The sequence below is a fragment of the Anser brachyrhynchus genome, assembly GCF_964034855.1.
Source record: "Anser brachyrhynchus genome assembly, chromosome: 10".
NCBI classification, from domain to species: Eukaryota; Metazoa; Chordata; class Aves; order Anseriformes; family Anatidae; genus Anser; species Anser brachyrhynchus.
This window is the reverse complement of record NC_137705.1, coordinates 14,911,341-14,922,710: the sequence shown is the minus strand read 5'-3', so window position 1 is coordinate 14,922,710 and position 11,370 is coordinate 14,911,341.

Genomic DNA, 11,370 nt, shown 5'->3' with positions numbered 1-11,370 from the left:
TCCAGAGAGTGCACTGGCACCACTGGGGATGCAGTGCAGTGAGTCCAGAGAGTGCACTGGCACCAGTGAGAATGCACTTCAGTGAGTCCACAGAGTGCACTGGCACCACTGGGGATGCAGTGCAGTGAGTCCAGAGAGTGCACTGGCACCACTGGGGATGCACTTCAGTGAGTCCAGAGATTGCACTGGCACCACTGGGGATGCAGTGCTGTGACTCCAGAGAGAGCACTGGCACCACTGGGCATGCAGTGCAGTGAGTCCAGAGAGTGCACTGGCACCACTGGGGATGCAGTGCTGTGACTCCAGAGAGAGCACTGGCACCACTGGGCATGCAGTGCAGTGAGTCCAGAGAGTGCCCTGGCACCACTGGGGATGCCGTGCAGTGAGTCCAGTGAGTGAACTGGCACCACTGGGGATGCACTGCAGTGAGTCCAGAGAGTGCACTGGCACCACAGAGAATGCACTTCAGTGAGTCCAGAGAGTGCACTGGCACCACTGGGGATGCACTTCAGTGAGTCCAGAGAGTGCACTGGCACCACTGGGGATGCAGTGCTGTGACTACAGAGAGTGCACTGGCACCACTGGGGATGCAGTGCAGTGAGTCCAGAGAGTGCACTGGCACCACTGGGGATGCGGTGCCGGGAGTCCAGAGAGTGCACTGGCACCAGTGGGGATGCACTGCAGTTACTCCAGAGACTGCACTGGCACCACTGGGGATGCAGTGCAGTTACTCCAGAGAGTGCACTGGCACCACTGGGGATGCACTGCAGTGAGTCCAGAGAGTGCACTGTCACCACTGGGGATGCAGTGCAGTGAGTCCAGAGAGTGCACTGGCACCACTGGGGATGCAGTGCTGTGGCTACAGAGAGCGCACTGGCACTACTGGGGATGCAGTGCAGTGAGTCCAGAGAGTGCACTGGCACCACTGGGGATGCACTGCAGTGAGCCCAGAGAGTGCACTGGCACCAGTGGGGATGCACTGCAGTGAGTCCAGGGAGTGCACTGGCACCACTGGGGAAGCAGTGCAGTGAGTCCAGAGAGTGCAGTGGCACCACTGGGGATGCAGTTTAGTGAGTCCAGAGAGTGCACTGGCACCACTGGGGATGCAGTGCAGTGAGTCCGGAGAGTGTACTGGCACCACTGGGGATGCAGTGCAGTGAGCCCAGAGAGTGCACTGGCACCACTGAGAATGCACTTCAATGAGTCCAGAGAGTGCACTGGCACCACTGGGGATGCACTGCAGTGAGTCCAGAGAGTGCAGTGGCACCACTGGGGATGCACTGCAGTGAGTCCAGAGAGTGCTTTGGCACCAGTGGGGATGCACTGCAGTTACTCCAGAGACTGCACTGGCACCACTGGAGATGCACTGCAGTGAGTCCAGAGAGTGCACTGGCACCAGTGGGGATGCACTGCAGTGAGTCCAGAGAGTGCACTGGCACCACTGGGGATGCACTGCAGTGAGTCCAGAGAGTGCACTGTCACCACTGGGGATGCAGTACAGTGAGTCCACAGAGTGCACTGGCACCACTGGGGATGCAGTGCAGTGAGTCCAGAGAGTGCAGTGGCACCACTGGGGATGCAATGCAGTGAATCCAGTGAGTGCACTGGCACCACTGGGGATGCAGTGCAGTGAGTCCAGAGAGTGCACTGGCACTACTGGGGATGCAGTGCAGTGAGTCCAGAGAGTGCACTGGCACCACTGGGGATGCACTGCAGTGAGTCCAGAGAGTGCACTGTCACTACTGGGGATGCAGTGCAGTGAGTCCAGAGAGTGCACTGGCACCACTGGGGATGCAGTGCAGTGAGTCCTGAGAGTGCACTGGCACCACTGGGGATGCACTGCAGTGAGTCCAGAGATTGCACTGGCACCACTGGGGATGCAGTACAGTGAGTCCACACAGTGCACTAGCACCACTGGGGATGCAGTGCAGTGAGTCCAGAGAGTGCACTGGCACCACTGGGGATGCAGTGCAGTGAGTCCAGAGAGTGAACTGGCACCACTGGTGATGCACTGCTGTGAGTCCAGAGAGTGCTCTTGCACCACAGGGGATGCAGTGCAGTGAGTCCAGAGAGTGCACTGGCAGCACTGGGGATGCAGTGCAGTGAGTCCAGAGAGTGCACTGGCACCACTGGAGATGCAGTGCAGTGAGTCCAGAGAGTGCAATGGCACCACTGCGGATGCACTGCAGTGAGTCCAGAGGGTGCACTGGCTCCACTGGGGATGCACTGCAGTGAGTCCAGAGAGTGCACTGGCACCACTGGGGATGCACTGCAGTGAGTCCAGAGAGTGTACTGGCACCACTGGGGATGCACTGAAGTGAGTCCAGAGAGTGCACTGGCACCACTGAGAATGCACTTCAGTGAGTCCAGAGAGTGCACTGGCACCACTGGGGATGCACTGCAGTGAGTCCACAGAGTGCACTAGCACCACTGGGGATGCAGTGCAGTGAGTCCAGAGAGTGCACTGGCACCAGTGGGGATGCAGTGCAGTGAGTCCAGAGAGTGCACTGGCACCACAGGTGATGCACTCCAGTGAGTCCAGAGAGTGCACTGGCACCAGTGGGGATGCACTGCAGTGAGTCCAGTGAGTGCACTGGCACCACTGGGGATGCAGTGCAGTGAGTCCAGAGAGTGCACTGGCACCACTGGGGAAGCAGTGCAGTGTGTCCAGAGAGTGCAGTGGCACCACTAGGGATGCAGTGCAGTGAGTCCAGAGAGTGCACTGGCAGCATTGGGGATGCAGTGCAGTGAGTCCAGAGAGTGCACTGGCACCACTGGGGATGCAGTTCAGTGAGTCCAGAGAGTGCACTGGCACCACTGGGGATGCAGTGCAGTGAGTCCAGAGAGTGCACTGGCACCAGTGAGAATGCACTTCAGTGAGTCCACAGAGTGCACTGGCACCACTGGGGATGCAGTGCAGTGAGTCCAGAGATTGCACTGGCACCACTGGGGATGCAGTGCAGTGAGTCCAGAGAGTGCACTGGCACCACTGGGGATGCACTGCAGTGAGCCCAGAGAGTGCACTGGCACCAGTGGGGATGCACTGCAGTGAGTCCAGTGAGTGCACTGGCACCACTGGGGAAGCAGTGCAGTGAGTCCAGAGAGTGCAGAGGCACCACTGGTGATGCAGTTTAGTGAGTCCAGAGAGTGCACTGGCACCACTGGGGATGCCGTGCAGTGAGTCCAGTGAGTGAACTGGCACCACTGGGGATGCACTGCAGTGAGTCCAGAGAGTGCACTGGCACCACTGAGAATGCACTTCAGTGAGTCCAGAGAGTGCACTGGCACCACTGGGGATGCACTTCAGTGAGTCCAGAGAGTGCACTGGCACCACTGGGGATGCAGTGCTGTGACTCCAGAGAGTGCACTGGCACCACTGGGGATGCAGTGCAGTGAGTCCAGAGAGTGCACTGGCACCACTGGGGATGCGGTGCCGGGAGTCCAGAGAGTGCACTGGCACCAGTGGGGATGCACTGCAGTTACTCCAGAGACTGCACTGGCACCACTGGGGATGCAGTGCAGTTACTCCAGAGAGTGCACTGGCACCACTGGGGATGCACTGCAGTGAGTCCAGAGAGTGCACTGTCACCACTGGGGATGCACTGCAGTGAGTCCAGAGAGTGCACTGTCACCACTGGGGATGCAGTGCAGTGAGTCCACAGAGTGCACTGGCACCACTGGGGATGCAGTGCAGTGAGTCCAGAGAGTGCACTGGCACCACTGGGGATACAGTGCAGTGAGTCCAGAGAGTGCACTGGCACCACTGGGGATGCAGTGCAGTGAGTCCAGAGAGTGCACTGGCACCACTGGGGATGCATTGCAGTGAGTCCAGAGAGTGCACTGGCACCACAGATGATGCAGTACAGTCAGTCCAGTGAGTGCACTGGCACCACTGGGGATGTAGTGCAGTGAGTCCAGAGAGTGCACTGGCACCACTGGGGATGCAGTGCAGTGAGTGCAGAGAGTGCACTGGCACCACTGGGGATGCAGTGCATTGAGTCCAGAGAGTGCACTGGCACAACTGGGGATGCACTTCAGTGAGTCCAGAGAGTGCACTGGCACCACTGGGGATGCAGTGCAGTGAGTCCAGAGAGTGCACTGGCACCACTGGGGTTGCACTGCAGTGAGTCCAGAGAGTACACTGGCACCACTGGGGATGCAGTGCAGTGAGTCCAGAGAGTGCACTGGCACCACTGGGGATGCACTGCAGTGAGTCCAGAGAGTGCACTGGCACCACTGGGGATGTGTCCAGTGAGTCCAGTGAGTGCACTGGCACCACTGGGGATGCAGTGCATTGAGTCCAGAGAGTACACTGGCACCAGTGGGGATGCAGTGCAGCGAGTCCAGAGAGTGCACTGGCACCACTGGGGATGCAGTTCAGTCAGTCCAGTGAGTGCACTGGCACCACTGGGGGTGCAGTACAGTGAGTGCAGAGAGTGCACTGGCACCACTGGGGATGCACTGCAGTGAGTCCAGACAGTGCACTGGCACCACTGGGGATGCCCTGCAGTGAGTCCAGAGAGTGCACTGGCACCAGTGGGGATGCAGTGCAGTGAGTCCAGAGAGTGCACTGGCACCACAGGGATGCACTGCAGTGAGTCCAGAGAGTGCACTGGCAGCATTGGGGATGCAGTGCAGTGAGTCCAGAGAGTGCACTGGCACCACTGGGGATGCAGTTCAGTGAGTCCAGAGAGTGCACTGGCACCACTGGGGATGCAGTGCAGTGAGTCCAGAGAGTGCACTGGCACCAGTGAGAATGCACTTCAGTGAGTCCACAGAGTGCACTGGCACCACTGGGGATGCAGTGCAGTGAGTCCAGAGATTGCACTGGCACCACTGGGGATGCAGTGCAGTGAGTCCAGAGAGTGCACTGGCACCACTGGGGATGCACTGCAGTGAGCCCAGAGAGTGCACTGGCACCAGTGGGGATGCACTGCAGTGAGTCCAGTGAGTGCACTGGCACCACTGGGGAAGCAGTGCAGTGAGTCCAGAGAGTGCAGAGGCACCACTGGTGATGCAGTTTAGTGAGTCCAGAGAGTGCACTGGCACCACTGGGGATGCCGTGCAGTGAGTCCAGTGAGTGAACTGGCACCACTGGGGATGCACTGCAGTGAGTCCAGAGAGTGCACTGGCACCACTGAGAATGCACTTCAGTGAGTCCAGAGAGTGCACTGGCACCACTGGGGATGCACTTCAGTGAGTCCAGAGAGTGCACTGGCACCACTGGGGATGCAGTGCTGTGACTCCAGAGAGTGCACTGGCACCACTGGGGATGCAGTGCAGTGAGTCCAGAGAGTGCACTGGCACCACTGGGGATGCGGTGCCGGGAGTCCAGAGAGTGCACTGGCACCAGTGGGGATGCACTGCAGTTACTCCAGAGACTGCACTGGCACCACTGGGGATGCAGTGCAGTTACTCCAGAGAGTGCACTGGCACCACTGGGGATGCACTGCAGTGAGTCCAGAGAGTGCACTGTCACCACTGGGGATGCACTGCAGTGAGTCCAGAGAGTGCACTGTCACCAGTGGGGATGCAGTGCAGTGAGTCCAGAGAGTGCACTGGCACCACTGGGGATGCAGTGCAGTGAGTCCAGAGAGTGCACTGGCACCACTGGGGATACAGTGCAGTGAGTCCAGAGAGTGCACTGGCACCACTGGGGATGCAGTGCAGTGAGTCCAGAGAGTGCACTGGCACCACTGGGGATGCATTGCAGTGAGTCCAGAGAGTGCACTGGCACCACAGATGATGCAGTACAGTGAGTCCAGTGAGTGCACTGGCACCACTGGGGATGTAGTGCAGTGAGTCCAGAGAGTGCACTGGCACCACTGGGGATGCAGTGCAGTGAGTGCAGAGAGTGCACTGGCACCACTGGGGATGCAGTGCATTGAGTCCAGAGAGTGCACTGGCACAACTGGGGATGCACTTCAGTGAGTCCAGAGAGTGCACTGGCACCACTGGGGATGCAGTGCAGTGAGTCCAGAGAGTGCACTGGCACCACTGGGGTTGCACTGCAGTGAGTCCAGAGAGTACACTGGCACCACTGGGGATGCAGTGCAGTGAGTCCAGAGAGTGCACTGGCACCACTGGGGATGCACTGCAGTGAGTCCAGAGAGTGCACTGGCACCACTGGGGATGTGTCCAGTGAGTCCAGTGAGTGCACTGGCACCACTGGGGATGCAGTGCATTGAGTCCAGAGAGTACACTGGCACCAGTGGGGATGCAGTGCAGCGAGTCCAGAGAGTGCACTGGCACCACTGGGGATGCAGTGCAGTCAGTCCAGTGAGTGCACTGGCACCACTGGGGGTGCAGTACAGTGAGTCCAGAGAGTGCACTGGCACCACTGGGGATGCACTGCAGTGAGTCCAGACAGTGCACTGGCACCACTGGGGATGCCCTGCAGTGAGTCCAGAGAGTGCACTGGCACCAGTGGGGATGCAGTGCAGTGAGTCCAGAGAGTGCACTGGCACCACAGGGATGCACTGCAGTGAGTCCAGAGAGTGCACTGGCACCACTGGGGATGCACTGCAGTGAGTCCAGAGAGTGCACTGTCACCACTGGGGATGCAGTACAGTGAGTCCACAGAGTGCACTGGCACCAGTGGGTATGCAGTACAGTGAGTCCAGAGAGTGCACTGGCACCACTGGGCATGCAGTGCAGTGAGTCCAGAGAGTGCACTGGCACCACTGGGGATGCAGTGCAGTGAGTCCAGAGAGTGCTTTGGCACCACTGGGGATGCAGTGCAGTTACTCCAGAGACTGCACTGGCACCACCGGGGATGCAGTGCAGTGAGTCCAGAGAGTGCACTGGCACCACTGGGGATGCAGTGCAGTGAGTCCAGAGATTGCACTGGCACCACTGGGGATGCAGTGCTGTGACTCCAGAGAGAGCACTGGCACCACTGGGGATGCAGTGCAGTGAGTCCAGAGAGTGCACTGGCACCACTGGGGATGTAGTGCAGTGAGTCCAGAGAGTGCTTTGGCACCACTGGGCATGCAGTGCAGTGAGTCCAGAGAGTGCACTGGCACCACTGGGGATGCAGTGCTGTGACTCCAGAGAGAGCACTGGCACCACTGGGCATGCAGTGCAGTGAGTCCAGAGAGTGCACTGGCACCACTGGTAATGCAGTGCTGTGACTCCAGAGAGAGCACTGGCACCACTGGGCATGCAGTGCAGTGAGTCCAGAGAGTGCACTGGCACCACTGGGGATGCAGTGCAGTGAGTCCAGAGAGTGCACTGGCACCACTGGGCATGCAGTGCAGTTACTCCAGAGACTGCACTGGCACCACCGGGGATGCAGTGCAGTGAGTCCAGAGAGTGCACTGGCACCACTGGGGATGCAGTGCAGTGAGTCCAGAGATTGCACTGGCACCACTGGGGATGCAGTGCTGTGACTCCAGAGAGAGCACTGGCACCACTGGGGATGCAGTGCAGTGCGTCCAGAGAGTGCACTGGCACCACGGGGGATGCACTGCAGTTAGCCCAGAGAGTGCACTGGCACCAGTGGGGATGCACTGCAGTGAGTCCAGTGAGTGCACTAGCACCACTGGGGAAGCAGTGCAGTGAGTCCAGAGAGTGCAGTGGCACCACTGGTGATGCAGTTTAGTGAGTCCAGAGAGTGCACTGGCACCACTGGGGATGCAGTGCAGTGAGTCCAGTGAGTGTACTGGCACCACTGGGGATGCACTGCAGTGAGTCCAGAGAGTGCACTGGCACCACTGAGAATGCACTTCAATGAGTCCAGAGAGTGCACTGGCACCACTGGGGATGCACTGCAGTGAGTCCAGAGAGTGCAGTGGCACCACTGGGGATGCACTGCAGTGAGTCCAGAGAGTGCTTTGGCACCAGTGGGGATGCACTGCAGTTACTCCAGAGACTGCACTGGCACCACTGGGGATGCAGTGCAGTGAGTCCAGAGAGTGCACTGGCACCAGTGGGGATGCACTGCAGTGAGTCCAGAGAGTGCACTGGCACCTCTGGGGATGCACTGCAGTGAGTCCAGAGAGTGCACTGTCACCACTGGGGATGCACTACAGTGAGTCCACAGAGTGCACTGGCACCACTGGGGATGCACTGCAGTGAGTCCAGAGACTTCACAGGCACCACTGGGGATGCAGTGCAGTGAATCCAGAGAGTGCACTGGCACCACTGGGGATGCAGTGCAGTGAGTCCAGAGAGTGCACTGGCACCACTGGGGATGCACTTCAGTGAGTCCAGAGATTGCACTGGCACCACTGGGGATGCAGTGCTGTGACTCCAGAGAGAGCACTGGCACCACTGGGCATGCAGTGCAGTGAGTCCAGAGAGTGCACTGGCACCACTGGGGATGCAGTGCTGTGACTCCAGAGAGAGCACTGGCACCACTGGGCATGCAGTGCAGTGAGTCCAGAGAGTGCCCTGGCACCACTGGGGATGCACTGCAGTGAGTCCAGAGAGTGCACTGGCACCAATGGGGCTGCAGTGCAGTGACTCCAAAGAGTGCACTGGCACCACTGGGAATGCACTGCAGTGAGTCCAGAGAGTGCACTGGCACCACTGGTGATGAAGTACAGTGAGTCCAGAGAGTGCACTGGCACCACTGGGGATGCACTGCAGTGAGTCCAGAGAGTGCACTGGCACCACTGGGGATGCACTTCAGTGAGTCCAGAGATTGCACTGGCACCACTGGGGATGCAGTGCAGTGAGTCCAGAGAGTGCACTGCCACCACTGGGGATGCAGTGCATTGAGTCCAGAGAGTGCACTGGCACAACTGGGGATGCACTTCAGTGAGTCCAGAGAGTGCACTGACACCACTGGGGATGCACTGCAGTGAGTCCAGAGAGTGCACTGGCACCACTGGGGATGCACTGCAGTGAGTCCAGAGAGTACACTGGCACCAGTGGGGATGCAGTGCAGTGAGTCCAGAGAGTGCACTGGCACCACTGGGGATGCACTGCAGTGAGTCCAGAGAGTGCACTGCCACCACTGGGGATGCAGTGCATTGAGTCCAGAGAGTGCACTGGCACAACTGGGGATGCACTTCAGTGAGTCCAGAGAGTGCACTGACACCACTGGGGATGCAGTGCAGTGAGTCCAGAGAGTGCAGTGGCACCACTGGTGATGCAGTTTAGTGAGTCCAGAGAGTGCACTGGCACCACTGGGGATGCAGTGCAGTGAGTCCAGTGAGTGCACTGGCACCACTGGGGATGCACTGCTGTGAGTCCACAGAGTGCACTAGCACCACTGGGGATGCAGTGCAGTGAGTCCAGAGAGTGTGCTGGAACCACTGGGGATGCAGTGCAGTGAGTCCAGAGAGTGCACTGGCACCACTGGGGATGCAGTGCAGTGAGTCCAGAGAGTGCACTGGCACCAGTGGGGATGCACTGCAGTGAGTCCAGTGAGTGCACTGGCACCACTGGGGATGCAGTGCAGTGAGTCCAGAGAGTGCACTGGCACCACTGGGGAAGCAGTGCAGTGAGTCCAGAGAGTGCAGTGGCACTACTAGGGATGCAGTGCAGTGAGTCCAGAGAGTGCACTGGCACCACTGGGGATGCAGTGCAGTGAGTCCAGAGAGTGCACTGGCACCACTGGGGATGCAGTTCAGTGAGTCCAGAGAGTGCACTGGCACCACTGGGGATGCAGTGCAGTGAGTCCAGAGAGTGCACTGGCACCACTGAGAATGCACTTCAGTGAGTCCAGAGAGTGCACTGGCACCACTGGGGATGCAGTGCAGTGAGTCCAGAGATTGCACTGGCACCACTGGGGATGCAGTGCTGTGACTCCAGAGAGCGCACAGGCACCACTGGGGATGCAGTGCAGTGAGTCCAGAGAGTGCACTGGCACCACTGGGGATGCACTGCAGTGAGCCCAGAGAGTGCACTGGCACCAGTGGGGATGCACTGCAGTGAGTCCAGTGAGTGCACTGGCACCACTGGGGAAGCAGTGCAGTGAGTCCAGAGAGTGCAGAGGCACCACTGGTGATGCAGTGCAGTGAGTCCAGAGAGTGCACTGGCACCACTGGGGATGCAGTGCAGTGAGTCCAGTGAGTGTACTGGCAGCACTGGGGATGCAGTGCAGTGAGTCCAGAGAGTGCACTGGCACCACTGAGAATGCACTTCAGTGAGTCCAGAGAGTGCACTGGCACCACTGGGGATGCACTTCAGTGAGTCCAGAGAGTGCACTGGCACCACTGGGGATGCACTGCAGTGAGTCCAGAGAGTGCACTGGCACCACTGGGGATGCACTTCAGTGACTCCAGAGAGTGCACTGGCACCACTGGGGATGCAGTGCAGTGAGTCCAGAGAGTGCACTGGCACCACTGGGGATGCACTTCAGTGAGTCCAGAGAGTGCTTTGGCACCAGTGGGGATGCACTGCAGTTTCTCCAGAGAGTGCACTGGCACCACTGGGGATGCAGTGCAGTGAGTCCAGAGAGTGCACTGGCACCACTGGGGATGCACTGCAGTGAGTCCAGAGAGTGCACTGTCACCACTGGGGATGCACTGCAGTGAGTCCAGAGAGTGCACTGTCACCACTGGGGATGCAGTGCAGTGAGTCTACAGAGTGCACTGGCACCACTGGGGATGCAGTGCAGTGAGTCCAGAGAGTGCACTGGCACCACTGGGGATGCACTGCAGTGAATCCAGTGAGTGCACTGGCACCACTGGGGATACAGTGCAGTGAGTCCAGAGAGTGCACTGGCACCACTGGGGATGCATTGCAGTGAGTCCAGAGAGTGCACTGGCACCACTGGGGATGCGGTGCCGGGAGTCCAGAGAGTGCACTGGCACCAGTGGGGATGCACTGCAGTTACTCCAGAGACTGCACTGGCACCACTGGGGATGCAGTGCAGTTACTCCAGAGAGTGCACTGGCACCACTGGGGATGTAGTGCAGTGACTCGAGAGAGTGCACTTGCACCACTGGGGATGCAGTGCAGTTGTTAGCGTAGCAACCACATAACCACCAAGTGATTATATGAAGGTGCTTTATTCAGCGCTGGAAGCCGGGGCAGGTGCCCAAATCTGGCTTCAAGTCCCGTTACTTCCCAGCCGTTATTTATACATACAATATTGCGTCAGGTATACATATTCATTACAGGTTGCAACATCAGCCTCGCTTTTCATTCTAATTAGCTCCCCTCCCCTTTGCACATGCGTGGCGCACTCTGGTGGTCGTCCAGGTGGTCGTCCAGATGAAGTAAGGAGTCTTCCTCTCCGCTAAACTCTTTCACCTTTCTCACTCGACGCATGCTCCCTCCGCTCCTTGGTTCTGCTTCAACTCATTTCATCATCTCCAGGCCCTTATCCAAGGTCAGGTTGTACCTGTTCCCTCCCAGGGTTCCCCTTCAACGATTCCTTTAAATGTTCAATGTACTCCCTAGGTTTCCAGTATA